This window comes from Ovis aries, chromosome 14, assembly GCF_016772045.2.
Source record: "Ovis aries strain OAR_USU_Benz2616 breed Rambouillet chromosome 14, ARS-UI_Ramb_v3.0, whole genome shotgun sequence".
Taxonomy (NCBI): domain Eukaryota; kingdom Metazoa; phylum Chordata; class Mammalia; order Artiodactyla; family Bovidae; genus Ovis; species Ovis aries.
In genome coordinates, this window is record NC_056067.1 from 31,021,145 (window position 1) to 31,038,178 (window position 17,034).

The following is a 17,034-nucleotide window of genomic DNA, read 5'->3' on the forward strand; positions in this document are numbered from 1 at the left end:
CTTACATAAGGCCACTTAGAAATATTTAGAGGGGACATCTTTTTGATTTAACTTTTCTTTTAGGATAAACATGCTTCAGATGAAATTTATGTATCTAACACTGAAATGTTGTATATTTATGTCCAAATATGACGTCTTTATTTTTTAACTTTTATTGAGGTATAGTTGACTTACAATGTTGTATGAGTTGATGTTTTTCTTTTCTGATTGAAATCTAATTTTTAAGTCTTATATGTTGATTATTCCATTTATCTGGTCTGGATTTATTGCTGATCTGGACATACTGTAGTGATCCTGGAGGGGGGAGGGCTGAAAAAAACCTTAGAAAAAAGAGAAAAAGGTATAACTCAGCACTGACTTGAGAAACAGAGTCTCTGAGTCTCTTGCTACCTCTCCTCCACCCCCAAAATATACATACCGACAAAGACACACAGAGGAAGGAAAGCAAGTGGCAAACACACCCATCAAATACATGCAGTCTTAACATAGTTGGTCATTTCTCACTTTGGAGTGCTACTGCCTGCCACATAGTTCTGCCTCACCTGTCCCCTCTGCTTTTAGATATCGCACCCATTTGGGTTTTCTCTTCTTTAAGTGCCTTTCCTTAGATAGAACAGCCGGGTTTCCCAATGATAACTGAACACTCACTCAGTGGACACTTGAAAGCTACATTAATTTTGAGACTGGGATGGAGAATTAGGAATATATCACTTAAAAGTATTTAAATCAAAGCACATCCTATGTGTTTGTTTCAACAGCTCTTAGTAGAGAAGGATTTTAAATAGGAGAACTTAAATCATAAATTAGAGAAAAAATACTACTTCAGATGTTGCTTATATTTCTAACTTAAATACATTTCAAAGCATCTTCAAATATTGATGACATGAAGCTTTGACATCAGATAACTCTTGTGAAACCTAGAAACCTGGGCTTGTTCATCTGTCTTGGGTACATCCTCCCAAGTCCTACTGAAACATCACCACTACATGGTATTAGAGTAAACCTGGGTAACTGCGGTTGCTGAGGGTACCTGTAGGGCAAAAAGAAAAACATCAACCAGCATCTTTCTCCTCTTTCTTACATTAGACAAGATGTCATTTACCTAAGTAGAGGTTGAAACATTGCTTAAAGGATGAAATTTATACCCTTGTTGTAAGAGCAAATGGCAACAGCCCATATTAATTTTTATTTAATATTAGTAAACTGCTGTCTTGTAGGAGTGTGTTATCTAGTTATAGAACAATCAGAGTATTCACTTCAGTGACAGTGAGCATCCAGATACATTATTATTCATTATAGCATTAATTGCCTTCTCTAGTAAAAGTCTAAAAGACAATACAATTGAAATCATATTCATTTTGTTCCCAATTGATTAGTTTTATCTCTCAAGAGGTGAATTACCTGGCAAGATAAAATAAGTTTTTATTTGAATGTATGAGTTTAACCATGTAACCCCAGCTCTGAGGAAAATAACACAGACTTCTGTGTGTCTCTCATAGTCTTCATTACATTGCCCTATTTTCTTTTCCTAGTTATTAATTATAATGCTCATTGGTCCACAAGTGACATTCTGTGTAAACAGCATTGTGCTAGAGATTGCAATTTGGGGAAGCCATGTGATAGCACAACGAACAATGAGAAGACACCGAAAGGCCCAGAAGCAAGTGTATATGGTTCCCTTTCACTACTGCATCCAAATTGTCTTGAATCATAAGAGGTGCTCCCTAAATATTTTTGTAAAATTAAATGATGAATGAACAAGTGAACTGGAGTGTTGGCATTTTGTACTTTGTTTCCATTGTTTAAATATTTTAAATATTAGATTCTTTCTCACAACCTCTCTTTCTCTTCTTCTTGGGTCTCTCTCTCTCGGTCTGTCTGTCTGTCTCTCTTGCGGGGCTTAAAGTTAACCAGTCTTAGGCCTAAAATAGGTCCATCAGCAAACACTCAATGACTGGTCTTTCATGATCTCTACACTATATCCCTGACATTCTGTTCTCATCCTGCACATTCTCCCTAGTCAATTTGATTCATGTCAGTGGTTTTAGCTATTATGTCTATGCAGATACCTTTCAAATAAAAATCTTTTCAAATAAAAATCTGACTTCCAAATCTGTGTATAACTCTGCCAACTTGCTGACACTGGCTCTACAGAATGAATATTTTCAAAACCCACTGCTTTTTTTTTTTTTTTTTTTTAATGCTCTCCATCCCTAATACGTTGTTGTACTTCAGATTGTTGTCATTTGGCATCTTGATTCTAGTCATTGTCTCTTGCTTCTAGTCTTTGCTTTATTCAATCCAGTTGCTTCGAACCATTGGTTATAATGCAATTTATTAATTCCTTGTTTTGTTGGAATTCTTCTGTAGCTCATGATGATATGCATTACAATTTGAACCTTTTCTTCAGCCTTTACATATCTCATAATGTTATAACCATGTCTCTCAAACCATTCCATTTTTGATCTGATAATTTGGCAATTTCCAATGATTTTATGGGGCTTCCCTGGTGGGTCAGCTGTGAAGAATCTGCCTGCTAGTGCAGGAGATGCAGGTTCTATCCCTGAGATAGGAAGATCCCCTGGAGAAGGAAATGGCAAGCCACTCTAGTATTTTCACCTGGAGAATCCCATGCACAGAAGAGTTTGGTGGGCTGCAGTCCATGGGGTCACAAAGAATGGGCATGACTCAGTGACTAAACAATAAGAGTGGCAATGATTTTATGGTTATTTGAAGCATATTTGTACTTTTCTGAACAATTGAACATGAAAATCTATGCTTCTGGCATGCTCTTTTAAGCTATCTACATAACAAACTTTTTCATCTACTGTCTCATCTCAAATATTGCCTCCTCTGGGAAGTCTGGACTGAGTCTCCAGGGAAGTATCTGAGATGCTCTCCTCTTCATATCATGGGCACTGTGCACAGCCCTCTAACATTCTGGTGGGTTTGAGTGGAGGTGGATGAATTTAGAGAGTTCCCAGAATGAATGCACTGGAGAAGGAGCATGGAGGTTCTGCATTTTCCCCAGAGAATTTGTCATTAAAGCCACATATTCATATTTTTAAATCTGATGAAACAGTGACAAGGTTAAAATAAGAAAACATTAGTTCAAACTCAAATTCCATACAATGGAGTTGAAAGGATCACAGTTGAGTTATGGTGCTGAAAGAACTGGCCAGGAGAAAATCCAGGAGACTCAAGTGAATACATTAGAACAAGTAGGCAATCAGCAGGTGGCAAAGTTCTTAACTTTCATTATCAAACTCTATTGTAATACATACTGCCACCTTCTTTATCTGTGTCTATTTGTTGAGAAATAGCCATAGAGAGAGTGAGGTACACAGTAAGGAAATACCTCCAGTACATAACCACTTCATGGTGTATTTTATAATCTTTAATTCATGTGTTTCTCCTGACTAGCATATAAGTTAATTGCAAATAGAGATGGTATTTTATTTACCACATTAATTCTAGTACTTAGACCAAGATCTGAGTTAGAATAAGTGGCAGTAATTGCTATTTAAATTAGCGGATGAAAAATTATCAGGCAGCAACAACAAAAACATCACATAATTATAAGAAAACTTCCCAGAAGTTTCCACTGAGATATTTTACTGACCTAGATAAATTAAGATGATACAACCTCCTCCCTTCCTCCCATCCTCGTCTCTGCATCTCTGTGCCACATCTCACATAAGCGACATCCTAAGAGGCACTTGAGTAAACCTTTAATGACTTTGGAGATCCATTCCCAGAGAAGCAATGGTATGAGATGGCTGATTGCATGCTGCATTTTACTCAATTCTGACAGAGGGATTCCCCCATTCCTTGAAACAGTGGGCACTCCGAAACAGCAGCGAAGAAAGACAGCAGCTGCGGGGAGAGGGATCTCCCTGCTGACGCTGGGGGAGTTTTTAGAATAAAGCTTATTGATCCTTGGTGAGTGAATGTTACAATTGTGAATTCTCACTCCATGATACAGAAGGTTAAAGCTCATTCTAAAAGAAGTTGTGCTTAACCCACTAAGCTGACTATTGAAAAAATTGACGAGGCTTCCCCATCCTCTAGTGATACATTCCTGGAAAGGCTTTCTTCCAAGATGTGAGTTCATTTCGAGTGACTCACATAGTTACCTACCTCTTAGGAAAGCACAGCCATCAGACAATAATCTTTCAGGAGGGGAGATGGCACACTCTTACTTGCCAAAATGAACTGCATACTAAGATTTCTGCTTTGAAATACCTTATGATAATTTTGCTTCACCAATTCGGCTATTATTAAGTTAGAAAATTTAGTATTGTTAATTGCATTTTCTAAAAGCAACCAGTGATATGTCTCAGGATCATAGAATTTCCAGTTTCAGAGAAGACTCAGAAATGACCTAGTGGCATCTGGGTACTTGAATTCCTGCCCAGTCATTTCTCTGAGAGGCCTCTGTTCTGGTTCTACCACAGACAGGAGGCACTGTTGCTGATTCTCAAACAGTTGATTTTAGGCAAAACGTTCACACAGATTGAGTGAGCACTGCAACTGACTTCAGTGACTGGAATGACCACACCTCCTGGGCAAGCTATCTGGTTGAGATTTAACTGGTTATTTACTGAATACCTATTATACACCAAGGTTGCATTTAACTTTCACAATTTGAAAGTTCTAATACTGGTCCCATTTTTAAATGATGAAATTTAATCACAGATGATTTAAGTATTTTTGCCAAAAATCACTAAGATGAAGTAACAGAGAAAAGATTAAAGACTAAGTTTCCTGCTTTCAGTCCTCATGTTATTTCCTATGCTCTCTGCATGTGATCTCTCATCTCATTCATTCTGTGTTTACTTGACAGGATTTAGCACTCCATGATCAGACAGTGCCTGGTAATTTCTGTTTACCAGCTCTATTTTCTAAGCTTCTTATTATCTAATTTTATAAATACCTCAAGTATATATACATTTTTTTCTAATCTCACATTACAAAAATTACTTTCCCATAATTAAAACAATGAGTCAGCAAGTTACTTCCTGCTTTTTTTGTAAATAAAACTTTATTGGAACACAGGCACACCCCTCTGTTTGTTTTAATTTGCCATGGCTGCTTTTGTCCTGCAGGACGAGTAGTTGCAACAGAGTCTCATTGCCTGTAAAGCCTAAAATTTTTACAATTCATCCTCTTCCAGTGTTCTGCCATGGAACTGGGAATTCTAACCCTAAACACAACCCTTCAGCTGGTGTTCTTCTCCCTGTGTAGCTTCTTTACCTGATTGTACTAAGATGTCCTTGCATCATACTGATGTGCCCTGAGCATTTAAAACAAATGCATTGGCTGAAAGTTTTACTCACCCCTGGCTTAAATCATGGGAAATCATACACAGACATTATTTGCACTTTTGCGCATGCAGATGAAAGGATGAACACACATTTAAAACGTTGATAGATTCTTTTGGAGAAAGACTGGGTGGAAAATAAATGTTTGCATATGAAAGTTTTGTCTCCTGTCTATCTATCTATCTACCTAACCTACCTACTATCTATCGATGTATATGTTTCAACTATCTCATGCTCCACTTTTCATTCCAGTCATTGCTGTAAAAAACAAGCTTCTGAAAATACATGTTTAAAGGGATTGGTCAGCTAGCCTACATTCCTTTCTCTTGCTGTCCAATGTCTGAAGGAACCTAATCCCATAAATGCACGAATTTGGGAAAGCAAGGGCAAGAGAAACCAGAGTCAATCCTTGATAAACGTGGTAGAAGAACTAGGTGGACAAATGTTCCCTTTCTGTCCCCTGGATGGACAACTCTGAGGCATTCTCCATGGCTCCTTATTTTTATTTATTTGTTTGGCTGCATCAGGTCTTAGTTTTGGCACTCACAATGGTCTCTCTAGGTGTGGCTCACGGGCTCAGTAGTTGCAGGGTGTGGGTTCTAGAGCATGTGGGCTCAGTAGTTGTGATACGTGGGCTTAGTTGACTGTGGCATGTGGGATCTTAGCTCCCCAACAAGGGATCAAACCCTCTTCCTCTTCACTGCAAGCTGGATTCTTAACTGCTAGACCAGCACAGAGGTCCAGAGATGGCTCCTCAGATGTTTGCAGAAATGGAGAGGCCCAGGTGGCTATCATGATGACCACTTTGATTATGTACTCCTAGATTGGGTTTTTCTTCTTCCTCATTTTCCGCTCCTAATTCCTCACTCCTAGTCTGTAGGATCACTTCCTGAAATAAACTAACTGCATTTACACTCAGACACACAGGAAATAGTGTATGAATATATGTTGCATATGGAGTTGGTGATGGACAGGGAGGCCTGGCGTGCTGCAGTTCATGGGGTCGCAAAGAGTCGGACACAACTGAGCGACTGAACTGAACTGAACTGAATACTTAGTTTAGAGTTGGCAAAGGAGAATTAAACATGCAGCAATGTCCCCTTACTGTGACCATGGTAACTTTCATTACGCTTGTACTTCCCATGGCTGTCAGATGAGCCATCTGAAGCCTTTCCAAAAAAGCATTTTAGAAAATGACTACTCAATATCCAGAGTTGCCATTAGAAATAAAAACTGTCTAACAGTATACACCATATTACATAGACTAAGAGTAATGTGTGTGAGATGGAAGTGAGTGAAGGTAAGTACTCAAAATTGTGCACATATACTAGAGCATCCCACAATATATATTTTAAATAATATATGTATTCTTACATACATTAAAGCACTAGTATTGCATTACATAATAATATAATATATGGAATAAATTTATTTGAAACCTTGCTATTTAAAAAAATGGTGATGTGGCAGACAATATGTATAAAACACTAAACAGGGAAATTTAATATAGAACAACATACTAATACAAAAAAGTGATATACTTTTTTGATATATACTTTTCTAAGCATATATGATTAGATTTACTTATCAGAATTTGTTTAACCTTTGTTGCTAAGCTCTCCTGTTTCAGAAATTGTGAATGCTATTCTTTATTTTTTGGACAGACAAATAAGGGTAATATAAAACATACTGCAATTTAAAGTTACTGTTGTGTAGTAACATTAAAATTCATTCCACTAGCACAATATCTCCTATTAGTAGACAGCATGATTGTGTTTATCAGTTTTTTTGAATTTAACTGGCATCACTAAACATAACAAATTCTACTGTAAGTTTAGAGAAGACACAGACATGCTCTTTAAAATGATGTTTCTTATACTCACCTTCCATAAAATCTGTTGTCATAATATTAAATCTTTACTCTGTGAAAATATTTTCATGTCAGCCCCAGAAATTATGTCTTCTCCTGCTATAAAGTCTGTCCTTGGTCCACAAGAGAGAGGCTTCTAGAGAAAATATATTCCTCCAACACAGGTTAGTGTGATAGAGAGATTACGGGACCTCAAGTCAAACTGTAAGACTGGGGTGTGTGAATGTGTTGTGTGTCCTTCTCTGACCCTCTTCTCACTCACAGCTTCTATTGCTGTGTAACAAATTACTAAAAACTTAGCAGTTCAAAACAACACATTTTTTTTTTTAAATCTCAGAGGTCTTTGGGTCAACAGTCAGATGTGGGGCTCAGTCAGCTAAAACGGGTTGCATTCCTTTCTGGAGGTTCTGGAAGTGAATCAGTTCCCTTGCCTATTTCATTTTCTAGGCTTCCTGGATGGCTCAGCAAGTAAAGAATCTGCCTCCAGTGCATGAGATGTGGGTTTGATCCCTGGGTTGGGAAAATAACCTGGATAAGGAAATGGCAACCCACTCCAATATTCTTGCTTAGGAAATCCCATGGACAGAGGAGCTTGTTGAGCTATAGTCTATGGCATTGCCAAAGAATCAGACATGGCTTAGTGACTAAACAACAACTGACTCATGATTTAGACTGACTGTATCCAAATTCTGATTCTGTTATCTAGTGACTGGTGACACTGACACTATTGTGTCTCTTGACCTCTATTTTTTAAATCTTACTGTGCCAAATTTTTCATCCATCATTTAGCATATATTATTATTATAAGGAATTAAACTTTGACGCACATAAAGCAGTTAGAATAGTACCAGGCAGGTAGTAGACTAGTAACAAACATATTCAGTATTCTCAGACTCAAAATTAACGCTTCTTTGAGAACTTCTCAGAATCTTCAAGTCAGCTTCATTTTTCCATATCTTTACAATATCTTTACATTTTGAAATACATGTCATAGTAAATATTACTGCTATAAAATTATTTTCTCTCAAGTCTGTTTCTCAACTAGGGAATGCATTCTTGGAGTAGAAACTAAGTTACTGCCACATTCTTAGTGGTTTTCAAAATGTGGGACACAGATTAGGTAATCACAAAACAGAATCCAAATAAATAAATGAATTAATCAATGCATCTGCCAAAATATTTGAGGCTGTTTAAGGTTAAGCAGAGATATACATCATATCTTATTATATATTATACACATATGTTATAGGATTTGTTGTTGTTCAGTTGTGTCTGACTCCTTGTGACTTAATGGACTGCAGCATTCCAGGCCTCCGTGTCTTTCACCATCTCCCGGAGCTTACTCAACTCATGTCCATTGAGTTGGTGATGTCATCCAACTATCTCATCCTCTGTTGGACCCTTCTCCTTCTGCCCTCAATCTTTACCAGCATCAGGGTCTTTTATAATGAGTCAACTCTTCATATCACGTGGCCAAATTATTGGAGCTTCAGCTTCAGCATCAGTCCTCCCAATGAATATTCAGGACTGATTTTCTTTAGGGCATCTGGTCCCATCACTTCATGGCAAATAGATGGGGAAACAGTGGAAACAGTGTCAGACTTTATTTTGGGGGGCTCCAAAATCACTGCAGATGGTGACTGCACCCAATGAAATTAAAAGACGCTTACTCCTGAGAAGAAAAGTTATGACCAACCTCGATAGCATATTCAAAACCAGAGGCATTACTTTGCCAACAAAGGTCCATCTGGTCAAGGCTATGGTTTTTCCAGTGGTCATGTATAGATGTGAGAGTTGGACTATGAAGAAAGCTGAGTGCCAAAGAATTGATGCTTTTGAACTGTGGTGTTGGAGAAGACTCTTGAGAGTCCCTTGGACTGCAAGGAGATCCAACCAGTCCATCCTAAAGGAGATCAGTCCTGGGTGTTCATCGGAAGGACTGATGCTGAAGCTGAAACTCCAGTACCTTGGCTACCTCACGTGAAGAGTTGACTCATTGTAAAAAACCCTGATTCTGGGAAGGATTGGGGGCAGGAGGAGAAGGGGACAACAGAGGATAAGATGGCTGGATGGCATCACCGACTCGATGGACATGAGTTTGGGTTAACTTCGGGAGTTGGTGATGGACAGGGAGGCCTGGCGTGCTGCGATTCATGGGGTCACAAAGAGTTGGACATGACTGAGCGACTGAACTGAACTGAACTGACTGGTTTTATCTCCTTGCAGTCCAAGGGACTCTCAAAAGTTTTCTCCAACACCACAGTTCAAAAGCATCAATTCTTCAGTGTTCAGCCTTCCTTATGGTCCAACTCTCACATCTGTATATGACTACTGGAAAACCATAGCCTTGACTAGATGGACCTTTGTCAGCAAAGCAATGCCTCTGCTTTTTAATATGCTTTCTAGGTTTGTCATAGCTTTCCTTTCAGGGACCAATCATCACAGGTGTATAAATTTTTCCAACATAATGTATATTTATACATATATGAAGGTTAATATAAAGCAATAAAATGTTATTTGGAAAAAATGTAGAAGCTGAAATCATACTAAGCAGGATTTAAACAAACTCTGGCATCAAGCACTTGCTTTGACCTTCAAAGGTAACTTAACCAACTGGAGTCTCTTTCTACCTACATTGCATCACTATAAAAATTCATAAAAATATCTATAAGTGACCTGACTCTTTGAAGAAACCTAATAGCTCATAGCTGTTGTGTTGGCATTGCCAAAGGTTAGACGGCTTGACTATTTATAGAAACACATTATGGATTGTTAGGAATAAACAATCTTCCCTGAAATGAACCACATTATTATTCTGGTTTTTTTTTTCCCTAACAAAATAAGTGAAGTAATTTAGTACTTTCCAGATGATAAGCTCAACTTTCATATATTGTTACCTGGGGCCAGGGAGAATATCGGTAATAAAGCAACTGGTAGAAAGAGATATGGCTCTTTGCTCTCTAAGTGTCTTTGGGCCTGTAAAATGATGGTTCTACAGGCAGATTTCCCAAAGCCTGTGAGAGGATTACTGCTCTGCTAGAACTTTTACCTGTGCACTCAAATAGCCAGTATAACTTCTTTCATATAAGGAATCTCAAGTTTGTCCATTTAATCCAAGATATAAAAAAATCCCAGTTCTTGATTTTATTCCAAGTATTAATCTGCTGCTGATATGAAGTCAAATGGAAAAGTTTTACTCTCAAGGAAGAAATCACCATCATTTCAGAAAGTGCCAGATATATGCAGGGTCAACAAAGCTATGATAAGTGGTTTATGTATTATTTTATTTAGTCCATACAAAGACCCTATGACTTAGATTCCATTATGCATACATCATTTTATAGAAGAGGCTCCTGAAACTTACAATAGTACATTAATATTCACACACATAGGAGGTAGAAAAGAGATTTGAAAACAAGCCTTTCTTATTCCAAAGACCTTCCCTTTCCATTAAGTTAGACTATCTTTCAAAAATTATTATTTAACTGGCATGTTAGTGAGAAATAACTCACTGAAACTCAAGAGATATAGGGTAAATCCCCTTATTTTAATTGCAGAGTAAAGAGCCATTTGCTAACAGGATGGCTTAAGAGGAATATTCATAGGAAGACCTTTATCTCAGTGCAATTCCTGAGGTTAAAAATTACAATGTATTTGGGTTTGGGATATATGTAGCCCTGTATTACCTCTTGAGCTTCCCAGGTGTCTCAGTGGTAAAGAATCTGCCTGCCAGTGCAGGAGCCACGGGAGATGTAAATTTGGCCCCTGAGTCAGGAAGATCCCCTGAAGAAGGGAATGGCAACTCACTCCAGTATTCTTGCCTGGAGAATTCCATGGACAGAGGAGCCTTGTGGGCTATAATCCATGGAGACACAAAGACTCAGATGTGACCAAGGGGCTAACACTTTTATTAGCTTTATCACTTTTATCAGTTTTTAGCTGTAGGAATTTAAAAGTCGGTGATCTTCATAAAGTTGTTTGCCCAGAAGCTGACCTTGTGACAATGATTTGTGTGCAAGTATTTAACATAAGAAGCCACCCTAGAAGGCACGGTAGGGAAGATATGTATATAGGACAGAGAAGGAAGTCAATATAAAAAACGTTAATGAACTCTGTGGGCTCTTTGTGTAGAACGGTTCAGTCCCACTTGAAATCTCTGAGACAGTGCAAAGAATATGTATCAGAGTGTCAACTGTCTCTGAAGAAGAGTGAGGAAGTTGGCACATTTATCCACCAACTCCTGTCATCACTGAGCAAACTGCACCAGGAACATTAATCTCTATCATTTCTGGTCCACCCTGAGGAGCCAAGCCTGCTCCAATTGCCAGAGAACAACATCAGTCAAAGTATCACAAGTTCTGGAAGTAGAAAAGCAGCAATGCATAGAGAAGGCAAGAGTGCTGAGAACATAAGGGTGGGGTACTGACAGTATCCACTATACTCACAGAGGCTCAGCTTCCTTATGCAGAAAATAGGACAGTAATCCCCACTGTGTCCAACTAGATACCATTGAAGTATAAATAACACAGGTTCAATAGTTATGGCACATGAGCTTAGTCGCTCCACAGCCGGTCGGATCTTGCTGGATCAGGGATCAAACCCATGTCTCCTGCACTGACAGGCAAATTCTTTACCACTGAGCCATCAGGAAAGTTTTAAAGAAAACTGAAAAGAAATAAATCTCTTTTCATACTTGATTTATTGCTTCAGAAGAATAGTAATGCTCCTCCTTTTCAACAAAGGGGATCTTGGCATTGCTTATCTGACAGATACTTCTGACATTTGGTCATTTATGACTGACAAAATTTGAAAGATTATTTTCTCCCCTTTGAAGGGATTCACAGAACTCTTGTTTACTTAGTTGAATATATCCCTGTAGCCTATTGTCAATATATGGGGTAAATACATCTAAATGGCAGTTTAAGCATTTGAGGGACCCCAGCTCTTTTTACATATGTAAGTTTGGTATCAAACAACAAAGCATGTATGGAGACATGTGTGGGGGTTAACAGCAGCATGGTGTTTGTAAGAAATCTAGAATTTCAGAAATGAGAAGATTAGGAGAAACTAAAGAGCAAACTCAAGTAGCCAGGCAGGAAGGACCTTGAAAAACATGCTGATCTCATTGTGATATATACATTTTAAAGGATTTTCAGCAAGTGTAAAGGTAGCTAAAATTATATTGAAAAATATATGTTCCAGGTAGTACCAGATACCAGGCTGGCACTCGCACCAATGAGAACTATAAATGTGGACAAGATATACAAGGTGACACTTTTCAGACTCAGAGAATAGGCAGTAATAACTGCGACATTTCTGATGGGAGAAGGGTTCAGAAGGTGAGTCCCATTGCCCAGATATCCATCTAGGAAAAGTTTCTTACCGCATAAGGTTAAACCCCGGGCAGGGTTCGGCTGTCCACTGAGCTAAGGAAGTGGAAATCAGAGATATAGGCAGCTGAGTCTGAAAGGTGGAACTTCAAAGAAGGGTTCCAGAATTCATTTGGGATCTCCCTTAAATTTGTGGCTGAAGGTTGGGTTTTACTATGCATGTTGGGGCCACCTGAGCTTATCAGAGAGTATCTGCTATGTCGTTGAGAACAGAAAAAGATGGTAGAGATCAGACTGTGAAAGGAAAGGGTACTGTCTGAGGACTTAAGAGTTCCAGGCCCACCAGAGTGAAAAAATTTCCTTATGACTTTATTCTCAACCCTACACCACTTAGGAGCCAACAAGGCAGCAAAGACGACACAAGAAAGTAAGATGTATTCTCCTCATGAAGAAAGACTAAAATGAAGGATAAAATTTATAAGGGAAAAAGAGTGGAGTTCACTCCTTCATAAGTTAGCCACACATACAAAATACTTTGAATTGTTTTCTATCAAAGTATAAAGAGAAACCTACACAAGTTCAATATGATTAGATCATAATTGATCATCATAATACACATAGGTATTTCCCTCAAAGAAATGAGAACATGCATTCACTCAAATATTTGTACATAAAAATTCATAGCAACTGTACTTACAATTGTTCCAAACTGGAAACAACCGATTGATCAACAGGTGAATGGATAAACAAGTTGTGGTACATTTATACAATGAAATATTACTTATTTATCAATAAAACAGAACACAACTAGGAAATGCAGACAAAAGGGACACATCTCAGAAACATTATACAGAGAAAAAGAAGCAAAACACTATAAGATCCACTTAAAAGGAACTCTAGAGAAGACAGTAATTTACAGGAACAGAAAGATGATCAGCGGCTTACTAGGTTTGTTTTATGGTTTGTTGTTGTTGTTGTTGTTGTTGTTCATGCGTTTTTGAGTGTATAGGTGTGTTGGATGTAATCAGTCATAAAATTATTTTCTTCTTGGTTAAGGAAATGTTTTATATCTGGATGGAAATGGTGAAAACACAGAGCTGTGGAATGAATTAAGTCTACCCCAAATTCATGTGTTGAAACTCTAACCCCCAGTGTGACTGTATTTGGAGACAGGACCTTGAAGAAGTAAGGTTACATAAGGTCATAAGGGTGGTACCTTGATTCAGTAGGAGTAGTGTCCTTATAAGAAGACATATCAGAGGTCACTTTCTATTTTTCTTTTGGATCCGTCTGCAAGCCAGGAAAAGAGCTCCTACCAGAAAGCAAATAGACCAGAATTTCAACCTTCAACGTCTAGCTCTGGAAGTGTTAGAAAATAAATTTCTATTTTTTAAGCTACCCAATATCTTACAGGAATTCAAACTCACTAGTAAAATGGGTATTTATACACCCATTATATTTAGCAAACTCTGTATTTAAACATGGCAACCCACTCCAGTACTCTTGCCTGGAAAGTCCCATGGATGGAGGAGCCTGGTGGGCTGCAGTCCATGGGGTCAAGAAGAGTCGAACATGACTGAGCGACTTCATTTTCACTTTTCTCTTTCATGCATTGGAGAAAGAAATGACAACACACTCCAGTGTTCTTGCCTGGAGAATCCCAGGGACGGGGGATCCTGGTGGGGTGCTGTCTATGGGGTCGCACAGAGTCGGACACGACTGAAGTGACTTAGCAGCAGTAGCAGCAAAGTTTATCATATGTAACATATTTTAGCAGACTAAATTAGGAATATGTTATTGAGACAGTATACCGAGAAAAATGTGGTTTATTGGGGAAGAAGGATGAAGATAGAAAGGAGAATGCCCACTTATTGTTTATAGACAGGTTTAAAGGATGACCAAACAAAAAAAAAAATAAAAGAAAAAAAGAAAACAAAACAACTAACCTAGGATTTGGGCAGAAGGTGGAAAATGTGCTCAAAAATAACCATATTACCTAGAAATTATAATGAACATAGTTTAGAGTTTGACAGGTGGCGTTGTGGTGACAAAGATGGAAGAGTTTGGGGTGATGTCCAAGTTTCTGAATTTAGAGACTTAGGTGAATGATGACATTTATTTGGAATACAGGGAACCATGTAACAGGCACATTAGGAAGAAAGATTAATTTATTTTGGATGTGATAGGTTGAGCTATCTTGGGAATACTCAAAAGGAGATACATCCAGGGCACTAGCCACAGAGCTCTGAATTTCAGAATGAGTTCATACTTGCCTATAAATGCGGTCATTAGCATAAAAATGAGAATTACAACCATGAGAGTGGATGAGATCACCCAGCTGGAGATGTTAAAGAAAGGAATGAAATTAGCAGAGAACACATAAAAATATGAATATTTAAGAAACACACAGAGGAAGTGAAGTCCATGAAGGAAGCAAAGACAGATAAAAGAGTGAATAAAGAAAAGTGGTGTCATAGGAGTCAAAGGAAGAGAGAGTTTTTAGGAGGGTAATATCAATAACATCAAATGCAGTGGGAAAAGTCTACTAAAAGAGTCCATTTAGGGCTGAAGCACATTAATCGGATTTGGCACAAAGAACTAGGACTGGCCACAGATAAGAGAAAGAGATCTTGTTCTAAAAGCTAGAGTATCTGCATTCACATCCAGATTCCACATAATTTCTGTATGACACAGAACAAATATCTTTACCTCCATGAACCTGAATGCCTTCTTTTTCAAAATAGGATGATAAAAAAATATAGTTTGTAGGAGGATGAAATGCAATAATGTGTGTGGAAGCAACTTTTTACTCCTGATGCTATATTCCTATATAAGCTATTTTACATGTTACTCTGCTTTGCAAGGAGAGAATACTACATCAGAAATATTATTCTACTACATCTCCCTCAGTCAGGAGAGGCTAAACTATGTTGCAGTAACAACATCTCAAAAATCTTCATGGTTTAGCACAACTAATTGTATTTTTCATATTTATGTTACATGCCCAACACATGTTAATGGTGAGTTTGGGTCTACACAATCACTGCATGCAGTTTTATAATATTGTGCCATCTTTTCATATGCTATTGCACATAAATGGCTTCAGATTCTTTGTAGCATGGAAGGAGACAGCTGAACAATCAAGTACTGACAAGTGTCTTGTCCTGGAAGCAGCAGGCCTCTTCTTTTCATATATTCTATTGGCATAATTAGATACTCAACTATTCATAGCTTCAAAGGGTCAGACAAGTTCAATTTTCTGATATGCTCTTAAGGGAAGAAGAATTAGAAATATTAGGGATATGCAGATTTCATATTATGACATATTAAATGATATTAGTACACAAGTCCTACCAAGTGACACTAAACGAGACATCCACACTTCTGTTCTAATTCAAAGCAGGGCCTTGTGGTCCCACAACTCCATCACTGATAGCATCTAACAGTGTTCATAGACTTGTTAGAAAAACAATTCTTCCAGTTATATAATCATTTAAGTTATCATATACAGTATAAAAACAAAATTTTTCAGTGTAAACAGCATGGGTATTGCGTAAAGTGACATGGATTTGAAATCTGGATATGCATTGTTTTTTGATTGTTTAGTTGCTAAGTTGTGTCTGATTCTTTGCAACCCTATAGACTTTAGCCTGCCAGGCTCATCTGTCCATGGGATTTCCCAGACAAGAATACTGGAGTGAGTTGCCATTTCCATCTCCAGGAAATCTTACTAACCCAGGGATCAAACTTGAGTCTCCTGCATTGCAAGTGGATTCCTTATTACTGGTCCACCTGGGAAGTCTGGATATGCATTATAACTACAGGCAAAATACCTCAGCTCTCCAAGATCTACCATTTTCATAGTTATAATAAAGACAATATATAACCTCCGTAATTTTTTTCTGAAAATAAAATGAGATAAATAAAATCACCGAGCACATCTTGGAACTGGTAAAGCATTTTCTTCAGTTTTTTTTTTTTTTAAATATATCTAATCTAGTCAGATACATTGGGTTTAGAAATAATTTTGTATCCTTCACCTTCACTTATATAATAGGTTCATTTCAGCTTCTTTGAACAGTTGATTGAAAAACATCATTAAATGAGACTTCCCTGGTAGTCTAGTAAATAAGACTCTGTGCTCCCAATGCAGGGGGCCCAGGTTCGATCCCTGGGCAGGGAACTAGATCCTGTATGCCGCAACTAAGACCTGAACAAGCCAAATAAATAAATTAAATATCTAAAAAAGAAAATACAATTAAATAAGTATAATTAGGCCCTCTGGAGAAACAATCCTACTATTTATCCACATTCCACCTTCCTCTAGCTCCCATGAATATAGTTCATAGGAAAGGAGGACAGATTTTGTCTCTGTGATATCAAGTTTCTGATTCAAAAGTACTTACACATGCTTTACCTGACTTACTGTTCTGTATCTTCTATGGAACTGGGGAGACTCAGACTGTGAAGATCCACAGCGCTGCCTTCCCAGCTCTGAAGAGTCCCTAAT